At 41.8% G+C, this 15,915-nt stretch overlaps 1 protein-coding gene across 1 annotated transcript in view; it reads right to left on the bottom strand.

Annotated features, from left to right (window-relative positions):
- The window catches only part of LOC119393749 (signal transducer and activator of transcription 5B), a 113,871-nt gene continuing 97,956 nt past the window's right edge, over positions 1–15,915 (bottom strand). Inside the window, exon 18 of the mRNA XM_049415876.1 lies at positions 1–9,229. The gene's annotated coding sequence lies outside the window, so the exon portion shown is untranslated. The remainder of the gene's footprint in view (positions 9,230–15,915) is intronic.

Below are 15,915 nucleotides of genomic sequence, written 5' to 3'. Positions count from 1 at the left end.
TTTCAATCAACAAGCATTTAATCTACAAGGGAAGACAATGCACAATAAAGTAAAACATTTCAAAAAACAGAAACGCCAGACTGGTAGTCGCATGGTGATAAGAAAAGCAATTGAAGTGCCAGCTTTGCTTTGTACTTGAATCAAGAGTTTTTTCTTTGATAAACAGTAACAAAAGGTGTTTGTCTGGCAACAATGTCCGTACAGAAAGCCTTAGTCTTCCTTCTATCACACATTTGCGCACAATGTCTACAATGCAAGTCTTATAACGGACATTGGCAAAGCCGCCTCAAGACGATTGCCCATGGCAACAGATAGCGATACCACCAGAAAATGTAATGTTCATCGATCGTACGAGTCCGTCCTCAATTGAGGTTGCTTTGCCATCCATTATGTAAGCTCCCTTTACGACAAACATTGGTAACCAGGATTCTCCAACAAGCTGAACAATCTGTCCACTTTTGCTCACTTTCCGATGAATTCAGTAACTTCTGAAAAGACAATTGTTCAAGCTCTCTTCATGCTTTCCTTGAAAGGGAGTGTACTGATTTGTGCTTGATTCTGCTTGCAGCCGTGAAGAGGTCTCAACCGTAAGAAATTATTCAAGTATGTCTAGTGGAAACAACGGCACAAAACGTACGAGCTAAAGACAGTCAAACGCAGCCTTCAAAGACGCCCGCATAATGTCTGCACTAATTGTAAAACAACAGGGCACAGAGGCAGGACCAATCAGGCGAACCACAAACCAACATTTACTATCTTCAGTGATATCTCAGTACTAGGACACTTTAGTAATGGGGAAGTAAATTAGGAAATGAAGGAAGATTGCACCACAAACGGGGTATTGCACCAATTCAAAGTAAAAATAAATAAATTAAAGAAGATTATTTTAAACGAAAGTCGTCATTCTAACCAGTTAGATAAAATTCACCACTTCTGCGCGAATGCCAATATACTCTGCATGTCTATCCATGCCTCCTGAACAACAGCAGAAGAATCAAGCACAAATCTTGCTCTGGAAATGCATATCTTGCACTCATAACACAAGAATAGTTAGCACTTTAAGCAGGCAAGTGAACACATATAGCTCAATGTAAAATGAGGAGGGAGAGTGATTTTCATTGCACACAAGTACAAGAATGAAATGTCATGGTTCAAGAGATGCTGCTTGAATAGAAGCAGTCGTGCAAACAGTGAAAGTATAGAAGTCCGACACATAATAAAAACTCACAATTAACAGTGATGATTTCGCAAGTAGCTCATTTTCGATCTTTGCAAACACACAAAAGAATTGCACATTCCTAGCAATGGTTCAAGGTGCCTAATCTGAAAGCCTCTTCAACTGATGCCCTCACAATTTCTCAGTCAACAGAAAAGTGTAGTAATTTAGATTGTCACCAAGCAGCCCAACAAAACATTTTGCCGGCCAACAAGCATATTACAATGTGCCCTATTGGTTACTACTTCCCAATCGAAATCTGTAAGTTTGCTGTCTTTTACAGCACATTAGGTCAAAGACGACGATGCATGTGCTACAGCCGTAAAAGTGAAAGGTTGGGGGTTAGAGTGCTGCAGTTAAGAATATACTTCTTTGAACAGTGATAACATACATGAGGCCCACATAGAGCGCAGCATGTGGCAAACTCATCTTGTCGCTCGACCACCTACACCAACAAAAGCAACACAAATTGGGAACGGCTATTTGTGAGCATGATGCAGCATTTCTACGTAGCTTGCTCTCAAAACGCAGTGCACAGGATCACTTCTCTGCAAAACCTGAACAGACACATTCTTGTCTATTCTGAGTTGTCTGAATTTCAATTCATGCTATCATGTACATATAAGCACAGCCAGTCAATAAGCAATGTGCACTGAGCACAGATTCATATTCTCAAATCATTGGTGTGCACTGAAAGCAAATGGAACATAATTTGACAAAGCGATCAATTGGGTGCAATGCAGGTCAGACAGCCTGGCATAACATGGCAATTTTCTCAAGGCCACATGACAACATGTGCTGATCCTGCAAATCCTGTTTCATTTGCTTTTAGAGCGCAAAGCGGTAGCTTGACTATCTTTAGCGATGAAAATGCGAGATATCTCTAGGTGTGCTTAACAAGAGAGAAGACCACATTACCAAGAGTACTAGATGTAAAAACAAGTTGCGCACGTCTGAACAGGCACGATTCAGTAACTCCAGAACAACCACAAGCAAGACCGAGTTTGGAGAAAAACATTTATTTAGCCACTTGGTAAGTGAAAGCAGAAGAAAACTTCCAGATATGTTAGCCACAGTTAAGGTAACTTCCAAGAGTTTAGTCACTGGCCATTTTTTCCAGGACAGCTGTGCTTTTCACAAATAAAAGCATGGTTGCTGAATGATAGAATGATCGCTCAAGTGCCTGTCATTCCAACAAAGATTGCTGGCGAGTTCAGAAAGTCCAGAAACATGCCTGCATGCACCATCAACATAAACTTAAATAAAGACACTGAGAAGGAAACTGTAGAATGAAGTTCTGCAGAATGAAACCCAAAGATAACTGTCAGAAAATAAATAACACAGATGCAGCAAACACTGTCAAATGTAGAAACTTGTAGCAAGTTCATGTTCCTATTTACACTGATATATGCTATGCAATCTTATATTAACTGTGCTCTAGGTATTCCACATCTTAGTGCACTTTGTCTTCACACCACTTCTCCTTGTAGAGAGAGAGCATCGTAGAACATCAGTCTGAACAAGCCAATTTAATCAGTAACATAAGAGCATATTACACGAGCTAATTTACCTTAACGAAACGTATGAAAATATTTATCTCCTTGACGGGTGACTTACAACATGCCTACAAAATGCATCAAGCCTCCTTCCAGCAAAAGTTCAGTTGCAGCATCACGAAAAAAAAAGTGCTACACACTAGCATGTGCTGCATACCAGTGGCCTGCCCTATACACAAGTAAAACTGGCCGCAAATATAACACCTAAGACACTAATAGAAGCTCACAAAGGTAAGCCTTCGAAGGCTTTACAAAAGCTTAGTAAATTTGAGTTCCATTTGTTTCAGATTTCCACCAGAACTGTGGTTTTATGTTTTACTGATTCGGAAATTACAGGCACTGCATTCTATATCTTCATGTAAAACATTAGCGCTGTTCGGTTCTTGGACTTAAAAAAAAAAAAGAAATAAAGACCTCCTGCAGAATGTTTAATAAGAAAACTACCACATGCTCGTGTTACTCTTTGTTTCCTGCCGAAAAGCACATTGTCATGTTCCTTGAGGCCTCCAGTAGATCATCCTGAAGAATCAAACTTCAATACAAGACACTGAACATTCCCAACCATAGAAGACATATTTCTTAAGCGGCTAACTTGACTTAACACTATCTCTGAAATAGTGCACACAACAATGCATTCCAGATACAATGGTTTATGTACGACTGAGGACAAGAGAGTGAGTGTTTTATGGTACTAACAATCTAGGTTGTGAACAGTGCACATTTATAGGAGCAAAGAACTTGTCGCAGTTCCCGCCTAGTGAGGCTTACATGAGCAAAAATTTAACGCTGTGTACAAACGAGGATGGTGACATCCACCTTGGTAAAAAAAATTACACCATCTCCCACTGAAGGGAACCATGTGGGGATGCGAAGCAGCGCATTGGTCGACTTAATGTTCCGTTCATCACGGGCACCTTGCCCGATGTTAACGCGTCCTTGCAAGTGGAGCACACCATGAATTCACTGTAGTTGCTGTTGCTGTTACTTGTCCCGAACTCCTGTTGGAGCACGCTATGCGGGTTCATCGCGCATCTGCAGAATCTCGTTCCCCAACGCCATCACGTGATTGCCGAGAGAATGTAAGGGGAAGAGGTCACAGCGTCTTACCCAGCCCCTTACACAGGCCCGAACGCGGTAGCGCGTGCCAGCACACATGGTTTTGTATGCATTATCCCAAGCTAGGACAGCATACGGCAGCCCGGGCCCCTAAAGTGCTCTGCACGTATCATCATCAAGGTAGTCGAAGAACAAGAGGAAGAACACTTCTCCTGGGCGCGAGCACGCGCTCAGATGGCTATGCTAGGTGGTAGAAAGCGGACGGTCGCCAATGGAACTACAGACAAAGCCCAGCGCAAAAGCTTCTTCACATCTAAAAAGAAAAATGCAGGAACTAGACAAGCTTCATGCAAGCTGAAGTGTGTGCTCTGCATTCAAGAGGGGCTCCATACTGCCTCACCTCACTGCACATAACTAATTTAAGACTGAACTATAACAGCAAGTTCAAAATTAATCAGCATCATTGTTCCAGAGCTATTATCTTAAGATTACTTATACATTAGACAATGCTCCAAAAATGGCAATAGTGACTTCAGTCAATATTTGTGGATGATAAAGTTGACTCACATGAAAGTTAATCTATACACAACGCAACAAGGTATTTCTCCACCAGTATTAATTTGTAATTCTGCAGGCCTATGGTATGTGGCAATGAATAAGCTTCAGGTTAACTTCTGTTTAATGACTAATCAGAGTACATCAACTCCAAGCCTGTTCAGCCAGTATACAGCTAGAAAAGTTATGGGTGATAACCACGATGAAACGTTACGAGTACAAATTGCTACAATAACTATAAAAGCATACTTTCAACAACAGTTAGTAGTAGTGCTAAAGTGAATGTGCAGCAAGACGTTTTCAAGATGGCCATTCCAATTTGCCACAGAAAAAGTACTGTATTTTTGCTATGGCTTCCAGCACCTTTCCTTCAACCAGTGTTCAGCCTGAATGCACTCTTATAAAGCTAGCCACAAATATATATATTTTTTTCTACGTAAAAATACTCTCTATCTGTCCCTTTCACGCACATTTTGCACAATCCTTGTGCTTGCTTACAGATTAGGCATCAGTAAATTGTTCCTCCTGTTTCACATGTTTCTTTAACGCTGTGGCAAACCTATCCCCAAGCTTTCTTTTATGCCTGGATTTTTACTCTAAAAAGTTCATTTGGTGGGTGTTATTTCCCACCGTCATCACTTTGTGCACGGCTATCTATAGCAGTGGTGCAAGCTAAGAAATGTGCTGGGTTAAAAATGTGCAATGGAGACTAGCCTCCAAAGAGTACAAGAATAACATTACTGAAAAATCTGCCAAGAAACTTTACGCTGCCAAAAAACCCTATGCAAATGGTGAGCAGGTGCTAAAGGATTTCCAGCACTACTGTAATTCTTTTCTTTCTCCTACAGTTTGTCCCAAAGTAGCTGTGTCAAACCATCCGTATCTACCCCAACGAGGAAGTACTACACTGAAAAAGTACAAAATATGTGAATGACAGGAGCCATGTCTTTTTTTCAGTGTTATTACGCAGGTAACAAGCTCATATCTGCCATGAAACTCTTATGATACTAGAAGAAAGTGCGGGTGTGGTTCACAACTATGGCATGTCAAAGGATGGTCACTGTCCTCTAAGTCATATGCCTGCCCGTGGTTGGACAAACAAACGGTGCCTCTAGTGTTGCCTCCTCTTGTTTGTGGTTAGCACCTCACTTTTCATATGCTAAAAGTGACGGAGACTGAATGTGAATGGCCATGAAGCATTTTTCATACAATAGCATGGGCCATTATCCAGTTCCCATCATACACTACTAGTAGACATCTCCTGGTACCTCAGTAGAGTGGTCGGTGTGATGGCGTCATTATTTTCTCTCGTGGCACAGACGACGTGCATCAACAGACTAAATTGACAGCAAGACAGTCTAAGTGAATGTGCAGACAGGAAAGAAGCATTAGTGTATCAGTTCGTAGCAAAGGACATCCACTAAATCAAAACAACATGAACGTCCATCTATATGTACTGTTTGAATTTCACAGCTTTTCAACGGTTAAGCCCTTATACACTACCTATACTAAGCCTCTATCAGGTTTAAGTGCATTGAATAATTTCCCAGCACTGAGTTCACACAACAGGTAACTGCCGATTTGCTTCTGTGACTTCTAGGGATAGATTTTATTCTGTAGCCACTCTCACCTACTAAGGCCGCCGCCTTAGTAGTTACGCAGTATTATACTACCTCATGTTTATGGCCATACTTGTGCACATTATGATCAGCATTCTCTTGCACGTGATTTTGAGTTATAGGCATCAGAAAAACTAGTTTTTTATGTCCTTTGTTGTCACTCAATGCGTTACCAAGAGACACTTGCCCGCGTGGCTGTCCTGCGTACGATTAGTTTCGTTGCAGGCAGGCACTCGCAAATTACAATGCTCCCATGCGTGTCTCCTCATCTATTTTTTCCTCGAGCTGCACAAGAACCCACAATGTCTGGTCTATCAATTTAACAATTTATTGTAGCCAGTTTATTACTCACTTTGTCATCAATTTAGATGTAGCTTTAGGGCCATCCCTTACAAAAGCAGATTCAGAGAGTCTATAGACTGTCCAACGGTTGGTTTAGACAGTCTATAGACTGTCTAAACCTGTTTTTGTAAGGGATTGCACCAGTCGCTGCCGAGACTGAGCTCTCGACATGATGTGCGGCAAAAGTGAAAAATGAAATGAAAGGTTTTAAAATACGGCACTTTAGTTGTATGAAACTAACTGAAAACAAAAAATTAGTGGCGTGAATGTCCCTTCATTTCCAAGAAATAAAAGAATTGTTATGCTATTTTTCATGCATTCAACAATAAATGACATAACTGCACACATGCTTCGATTTTTTTTCATCACCTAAAATATTTGGTTGTTTTCACTCGAAATAAGTCACGCGCGACCTTTGGGTGATTCATTTTTTGCAAAAATGTGATCCTCAAAGGGATAAACAATCATTTGCGCTTAATGCTACCACAGGCAATTATTCTATGCACTGGAAACGCTTTGTAACGGTGGTTTTATTTTTCGGGGATAGAAGCACGATTGCCACAGAGGTGCACTTCAGTGTGGATAGACAGCAGTATTGCACTTAGTCTGGTCAGTTACAACTTTTTTTGTTTCTTTTCATTCCCATGGCGGTAAAGTGATCAAAAGCAACAATGTGTATTGTCAGCATATTAAGTTCCTGGGTGGCTCTCCTTATAACACCCACTGCGATAAAGATGTTTGCCAATGAAGACAGATTAACTATGATGGACTTCTCTGTGTAGTGGTAATAAGCACACATACACACGTATATACAGAAAAAGTAAGCTTTGAACGAATAATTACTTCTGCTTAATTACAACAAACAACATATAAGATGATCAATGAACTAAGAAACAAACGTGAGAAAGCAGAAGAGCATGAGATCGATGTCAATGAGTCAGTCTGAGGAACATCGGAAAACAGCTTCTGACTGTGCAGCATGCACACACACACACACGTACACTTAAAAGAGGCACTTCAGTCAAACAAACAAAAATCTATCTACAAATTAACACGGTAGGACTTTTTAATATAAGGAAAGAGACAAATAATCAGCATGGGGGAAGCGAAACGGAACCAAAAATATCGAGCGCGTGTAAGTCAAAAACATCAGCCTGCACATACATGTACACACACACATACACAGATTAGTTTCTCAATTGAACACAACTTTCGGAGATTTAGGCAGGCAGGTGTGCCTTGAATGAGCATACAAGGGTCGGCAACAACTACTCTGACACTGTCAAAAGTACTAAGAACTCAGACAAAACTATACCTACAGAAAAGTAACATAAAAGAAAAGTTTGTGTGCATGACATGACATGACAAAGAGTTCTTGCAAACTAAATACAGTGTGAACCTGGACATTTGTTAACTGATCAGCAAGCAGGTTGGCCTTGGCAACACCGACCAGTTTTAAAATGAGCCAGAACATTTTTCATGGAACATGAACGTATGTAGCACTTTCCAACTCTACAGGAAAATTTGGTGAGCTCAACAAAATACTGAACATTTGTCCAGCTCAAACATAGAACAAGAATATTTCCAGTGTTAATTCAAGTGAAATGAATTGAAGCCTGTACTGCCCGGCCGATAAAAAACATCACTGTAGAAAGCAACTAATACAATGAGCTGATGCCTTGACCACAGTTGTGAGCTCCCGCATGCTGCATCACAGCATCACAAAAACCACAACTCAGCAGAACCTTGACCTTGAGGCATCTCAAATGCAACCTCTGCAACCTCGAGTGCCATGTAAGGAGGCATGTGGTAGGCCACTTTTCCATTACTTTTCAGCTGTATGCAAAGACAGCACCCAAATAACGCAACTATGCCACACACAACTTCTCCAATATCACGTAGAATTTCTCATCATTCCCGACTTCGAACTGTCACGTCCCAAGGACCCAGTCTTCAATTGCTGCACCAGTACACTGCCAACTGCACTCAAATGTCCACACACTTTATCACAATAATAATTTTGGGCGTTTTACGTGATAAAATCATGATATGATTATGAAGAGCGCCGCAATGAGGGACTCCGAATTATTTTTGGCCACCTGGGGTTTTTTAACATGCACCCAAATCCAAGTACACGGGTGTTCTAGCCTTCACCCCCATCAAAATGTGGCCGCTGTGGCCCTTTCTTATCACAAAAGCATCCAATTAAAACTAAAGTAGCTTCATACCGTCGCAAACTGCTTGCAGTTTACTCGTCTTAAATTAGTCTGACTTCGTCAATGGCTCCTACAGAGTCAGCCTCCTGCCTGATGGACATAATCAAGATGCTTCAAAAAGTGTAGCCGTGCTACGATTGGCCTTTGAATGTTGAAGGTGAGCCAGCAGTAGCCCACACCCAATCGCTCAACATGCCGCCAAGGCTGAAAGCGCTGATTACCATTCTAAACATCAGCACAGCAAAGGGAACCAAAGTGAGCACTTCGTCACAGTGCTGACACTCTCATACAAGCCTCAATCTGAGACTAGTTTTCAGTTAGCACAGTGCATATAGTACTACGAGCACACTAAATGGCATGACTAACAAAAATAGTGTCAAGATACTCTACATGGCCATAAGGAAGTGTGCTATTATAAAGGTCTCTGACACTGAAGGGCCGTCCTCACAAGACTGGTGGCAGCATCTTGGAACTACGATATCAACAAAGCACTGAAATCTGTACAGAGCATACCAAGGAGCTCCAAGAAATGAGGCTTCACGAGGATTCCTTGAAATGTAGGATGGGTGTGAATCACACAAAGATGAAAAGAAAAATCCCAACACCTCGCCTCAGAACACGTAACTTGCGGCTTTTCAAGCCAACAATTTTGTGTCAGAATTGGATTCCCTGTAAAAAGAAGGGGAGAAAAGAATGAGTATTAAGTATAGAGGGAAAGTACAAGACTGCAGTAAACGTCAGTAAAACAATAGCAAAGAATAGCAAAGAAGACAAAGTAAACTATTTTTTAAGCATTACAATTTTGCAGCGGCGCAAAGGTTACCCAGTATTGACAAAAATACTGTATCCCAGCTCCCACTTTTTCAGATATCTACAGAATTAATTGAATGTTTGAATGGTCATCAATTACATTCTCTTTTGTTGTGACCAGTCCAAATGGACTGCCAAAGCCTCTTGCCATAGTTAGTTTATGAATTTTACAAGGGTGGCAGTTCAGGCACATTGATATAGCTACTGATGCAAGTGTCAGTCAGCCTGGTGCATTGTTTGCAAGCCACGCAATGCCGGGAGCCACATTGGCCAGTTTTTGCCTGATGCTGTATGCTGCTTCACAGTACATCAACATGGAATAATATGCTTGAACACCTCTGCTGTTGCTTTCCTCAAATTTACAGCACCCTTTGCCCTTTTCTTCCTTATTCAGTTGTCAAATACCCATGCCACATGGGCACAGAAAATGGCATTAACTCCCCAATACATTGAGATTTAATGAAATTTGCATGATGTCATACAGGCAAACCTATTGTCATTTGCATTGATGTCATTCAATACTTAATGCGTTTGCCAGAACTCATTCGAATGCAATACCTGCACTCCCAATGCCACAGCTCGTGCAGTGCAATATACTTGAAGCATTTGAAAGCGTGTCTACCATGTAAAAAAAATTTTATAACTTTTAACTGTCATGTTATTCCCTAGTCACGCTGAGCGAAATTCAGTTCAGTGTTGCAACGACTCCGACATGACATTTAACTGTCATGTTATTCCCTAGTCATGCTGAGCGAAATTCAGTTCAGTGTTGCAACGACTCCGACATGACATTTAACTGTCATGTTATTCCCTAGTCACGCTGAGCGAAATTCAGTTCAGTGTTGCAACGACTCCGACATGACATTTAACTGTCATGTTATTCCCTAGTCACGCTGAGCGAAATTCAGTTCAGTGTTGCAACGACTCCGACATGACAAGTGCAACGTTGCTTCGGGGCTGTGGATTGTAGGCACAGAAGGTACAGAATTATCACGTGTATTGTCCAAGTGAAGACAAAACATGCCCAAAAGTGGAAATTCTCATTTGTCCTTTAACTTTCAGTTTGCTTAATCATCTGCCTCAGTATGGCTCAAGACGTTTCTTGCATAAATGGCATTAAGGCTGTGATTCTTATACAACAACTCTTCCTACGCAGATAAAGTGAGGTTTTACTGTTTCAACACTTTCCTAAACTGCATCAAGCACAGGCATTTAGCACCTAACACACGGCTCCTGCCTGGGGTAGCAGTGCTGCCAGGTATGAGAAGTTCGAGCTATCCACACTACTTGGACAAATACATAATGTTTGGATGAACAATGGAAGTTTTGCTGGTCACTACTAGTCTGAAGAAGCCTCGAATGTCTACTCTTGCTATCATTTGAGCCCAGTAGTACAACTAGTTAAAATGTGGGTATTTATGCGTCAGGTTAGCGGAATAAAGATACATTCAGTCTATTTATTTACCACACAAGATGTTCACAGCTGAAGTGAAGCGTGATTGTAGCAGATCAACGCAATGTATTACCCATGCCACAAGCATTGTGCTGCATGCAAAGTATGACGCCTTGCACAACTACACTACCAATGTGTGCACAGCATTTAAGAGCAAGCGGAGTGCAAATGAGTGCTTTCCTATTCCAACAGTGCATATGAAATGCAGGCACGTTCTTATTAAAGGGATACAAAACGATAACTTTGCGGGTGGTGTTTAGTAGCAGAACAAGAGTTTAAATGTTAAAAATGAGGAATTCAACAAAGTGATTTGAAAAAAAGGATGAGAAACATCTTTTCAGTGATTTTCAGTTGTGCATAGCACCCTATCGGCCGCTGGTAGCAGCTGTAATACGTCACGACACCCTGTGAGCGGGCGGCCGCAGCAGTTGCGGTGCCTGTTCATTGCTGTCGGTGCTACTCACTTGCCATTGTGGTTCGTCTGAAATGTCAGTGGAAACTTATCTCCTTTGTGTGACACATGCTTTTTGGTGGTCGGTCTTCGGTTTTGAAACATTCCTCATGGCAGAAGGACATGCCTAGCTACTGCTGCCCTGAAGGCTATCGTAACAGGTTCGTCAGTCGCGACACATTGTCGCATATGTTTCCTAGAGGTGACGAGCGGTGTAGACTTTGGATATGTGCTGCTCATCCATCCCGGCAAACCTGGACACATTTAAAAATTGACCTCATTTTCATATTGTAAAGCGTGAAACTGAAATAACGAGGACGAGACAGGGAGTAACACACACACAAGCACTAACTTTCAACAATGATTTATTGGAAGCCAGATCAAATCCAGCTTCCAATAAATCACTGTTGACAGTTAGCACTTGTGTGTGTGTTACTCCCTGTCCCGTCCTCGTCATTTCAGTTCCGCGCTTTACAATATGAATACGTCGCACCAACAAGGCCAAATATCTACCCTTGACTTCATATGCTAGATTGGAACACTTCGTCACTTCCCTTAGCTGCGTCTGAGAAAAAAAAAAGAACAGCAAAAGCATGGGACGGTGGCGCCATCTAGCTTTAATGCAGGCAAACGAGGCTTGATTTCGAATACAGTTGAACCTTGATTTAACGAAGTGATCAGGACCCGCGAATTAGTTTGTTAAATCGAAAACTTCGTAAAAACCAAAAAAATGACAAATTTATTGCCTAGCAAAAAAGCTCGTGATTTTCGCCTGTGCACTTTATGAGCAGTGGGAGCACACAATTCTCGTTGGCCAGTGAAACCAAACCGTCCTCAGCACCCTCTTGTGCCCCAGCAAACCGCCTCAGAAGGTCGACAGCGTCCATCACCTGGCTTGGTGTGGTCATGGAGCTTCGACAGTATCCGGATCGTTTGCATCTTCAGACTCCTCTTGTGCACCAGAAACAAGCTGCACTAGCTCCTCGCCGTCGAGAATTTCTGTTGTGTCAGTGTCCACGTCTGCGATCACGAAGTCGTCGAAGTTATGATCAGCGGCCACCTCGTCACGCCGACGAAGCTCTTCCCAACAACTGGGTGACGCCTCTTCCTGCTCGTGTTGCAGGCTTGCGGAGCCTGACGCAGCCTTGACACAGTCCAGCAGCACACTGCCAGGCTGAGTCTAGAACTTATGGCATCTAGAATGTCTGGCAGTGTGCTGCAAGACATTCTAGATCTCTTTTTTGATGCATCTTTTTTCCTGAAATGCTTCGTTAAATCGGGTTTGGTGGCGAAGTTTGTTTCGTTATTTGGAGTTTGTAAAAGCATTAAGCCTATGGGCAACAGCAGAGGGAATCCAAATTTGTTCGTTAAATCAGGAAATTCGTAAAATCGAGTTTCAACTGTATTCCGTGCTCTCCATTGTGACGAAGTCAACAAATTTCCGTTAATTCAACCTGTAAATGGGTTGTGGTAGCATGGATGTGACAGTAGCTGCCGTATGCACAGAGCTAAGAAATGGCTGAGAAATTCCACACATGCGGTGCCTCATCGTGCAAGAAACGAACTGCACAGCAGTCGAACGCTGACCGCATAGGTAAACACAAAGCGACAAACTACGCTGCCTTTCTGCCTCAACGAAGCTGATGAAACAACACATTTTACATCCTCCGTAACATTTATCTACTGCTGCCACGGTACGTTGGACCATGTTGCTGGCCCAGACTGCCTGACTGGCACGTCCACAGCCTCCTGCTCCTCTTCGTCGATTGGCACAGGAGGCTCGTAACCGTAACTTCTTGGCAAGTTGAAATGATCTGCATCATCAGAGGAGAACTCAACACTGGTGGAGAGACCATGACATGAATGCATACTGTGCAGCTATGTGACGGCGTGTGCACTTCGAATGAGGGAGTCATGACATCATGGCTTCCAACTCACATTGGCCAAGTGGCTTGGCACACGCTCACAAAAGCAGATAAAATAAGACCACCGGCTGAAAAGTTCAATAAGTGATGGATGTAATCGCATACCGAGAATTCATTTTCAGCATTTTCACTAAATTTTCAGATTTTGCTTCAGTATCCCTTTAAGAAACCACCGACTCAACACGAACTGTCAGAACTAAAAAAAATGGCTGCAGAATTTTGCCTTTAGGTACTTTCAAGATCTGGTATGGTCACAACTATAAGTTTTAACAGGCTGTGTTACAAAAACTAATAGACATTACAAATTAACTGCAATTCATTTCAATATCCTCAAAGGAACAGCCAAAACTTAAAATTTTATTTTAACAATACAGTGATCCCCTAGAAATAGATACTTCAGAAGGAAAATTTTTGACAATTTTGTACCAGTGAGGCCAAACGACACATCATCTCATAGCAACTGATCTGTGCAACGGTTCAAAACTATGACAAAATCAGAGTGCACGTGTTGAAGGTTTTTGGGGGGCTCGCTATTTCAGCTACAGTATGCCCTATGGGTTCCACTTTTTTTTTAGTTCATCGCTATTACGGAGCAATAATATGCAAATCTTCAAATTATGTGGCGCACAGCACACGCTGCACTCTGTAACTGCTGCGCACTAAACTGCTACACATGCACGGACGAGGTTACAAGGCTTTGGGTCCTGCTTTTGCATTTCCTGTGACTTCTCTGTTCAAATATGGTTTTTCTAGTCTTTTGGTCAGGAGCTGCATGCCTGTGATTTCTTACAAAACACTTATCACTGGACTACAGGGTGAAGAAATTCACATTGCTAATGTTAAAAAAAAAAAACCTGTTTATGAGTGATGACTGCTGTGTAAAGCCAGGCTTTTTTTTTTTTTTTTTTTTCAAGTTGGTTAATGGTGATTGCATGCAGCTCCTGCTCCCTACGTGCGGCACACACTTGGACTGATAAAACTCGGGCAGCAGAAAGCACAGGAGGGCTGTGGTTATAAAAACTAAAAAGCATGCAGTGCCAAGCAGATAGAAGATGTTATAGGCAACCAATCGTACAGTTGGCTGTACAAATTTGTTACTAATGCCGCCACCATGACTGAATTTCCTATACCTTTTGTACTCATTCAGTAGTCCATAGCAGATTGTCACATTAACGTCAGCTTACTTGGTGGCCCAATGTTTATGGTAAGGGTAGATAATGTATGTAATGAAGCCGTAGTAACAAAGCAATCTTGGCTTTCCCGTTCAGCACGGGAAATTTGAAAAGAAAGCTAAGCCCTCAACTTACAACTCAAGGCCTACGACAAAAGCAAGCATTTCCACCGGTATTTTGTCAAGAATTTCTGTATTGCAACGTAGATATCGAATGCACGTTAGCTGTAATGCAAGAACTTCTGCTCTATGAAACTGGTGCTTCGAAGCTTGCGACAACATCAGTATTACATTCCCGAACACAATCACTAATGTACAAGTGGCGCAACAGTTGTGTAACGAACTGCAAGCACTTCTCACTTTTCCTCACATGTTCTGCCACGCGAGTAACTCTGGCAGATAATTTTACAGAGTCATCAGTAGCTCTACGTTATACACCACAATGTGTGATCTTGCACGACAGTTGCGTCCAGTTTGCCCGTTGAGCACTTTCAATGTTGGCTGTCCTCACCGTGATGAAATGCCCATTGTAGCCGACTGTCATTAACATAGAGAAATGATACGTGAAGGCCAGCTCTGCTATAATACCCATCACTCAATTCATGTGGAATCCATACAATTCCAAGAATCACTTTATTGTATGAAATTTACTGTCAGACCACTAGTTCACCGACGATACCTAGGGGCATGCAAATTCACCGATTTTTAAGCTTCCTTATAAGTGTACAGTTTTTAGTAACAGTACACATTTCCCTTCCATTGCCTACACTGCCTTTTGGGTTCAATGCCCCATTTGCCATCTGCGGAAACTGTGCTGTTTTGCTGGCATGAATATTTCCGACGGCGCGAGCGCTTGTGGGCAGTTTACGAGAAGCGCACTTGCAGGGGCGCCATGTTAGGTACAGGGTCCTACATCTAAGGTGAACACTTTATTAGTATTCAAGACCTCATAGAAGCTGATGTTTAACATAATTTGCAAAATTATTGTTGTGTTTATTGACACTGTGATTAGATGTCATAACAGATATTTCTTTCTTAAAAGTAAAATAAACATTCTAGTTTTACTGGCTTGAATACTAATGAGGTGTTCACCTTAGATGTAGTCGACTGTGTACATCGTAATTGGAGGTGAATGGGAGTTAGATTCTCGTGTAGTTAAAACTTTTGCATGGAAATACAAGGAGATGTTAATTTGACACCGAATTATGGGGCGAATGGGAGTTTGATGCTCATGTAGTACCACATTAAACTTTCGCATAGAAATTCTAAAGGGATGTCAATATGACATCGCAAATAATTTGATATATGCATATTCGACTGTATAGAAGCCCCAGGGGACACCAACTGATCTACAACACCAGACAGACAGCTAGTGCAAGAACTTCAAGGTGGCACCACCACCAGTGTTTTCATGAATTTTCTTGCTTGCCAGGTATCTTCTTGTAGCAAGAGTGGTGTTTTGGTATTGGGAAAGGATATTTGCCAATAAAAGTTAATCGATGGTGTTTTACATGCTAAAACCACGATACAATTACGCGGCATGCT

Source organism: Rhipicephalus sanguineus, chromosome 5 (genome assembly GCF_013339695.2).
Source record: "Rhipicephalus sanguineus isolate Rsan-2018 chromosome 5, BIME_Rsan_1.4, whole genome shotgun sequence".
Lineage (NCBI taxonomy): Eukaryota > Metazoa > Arthropoda > Arachnida > Ixodida > Ixodidae > Rhipicephalus > Rhipicephalus sanguineus.
This window is presented reverse-complemented; position numbering and strand designations above follow the sequence as displayed.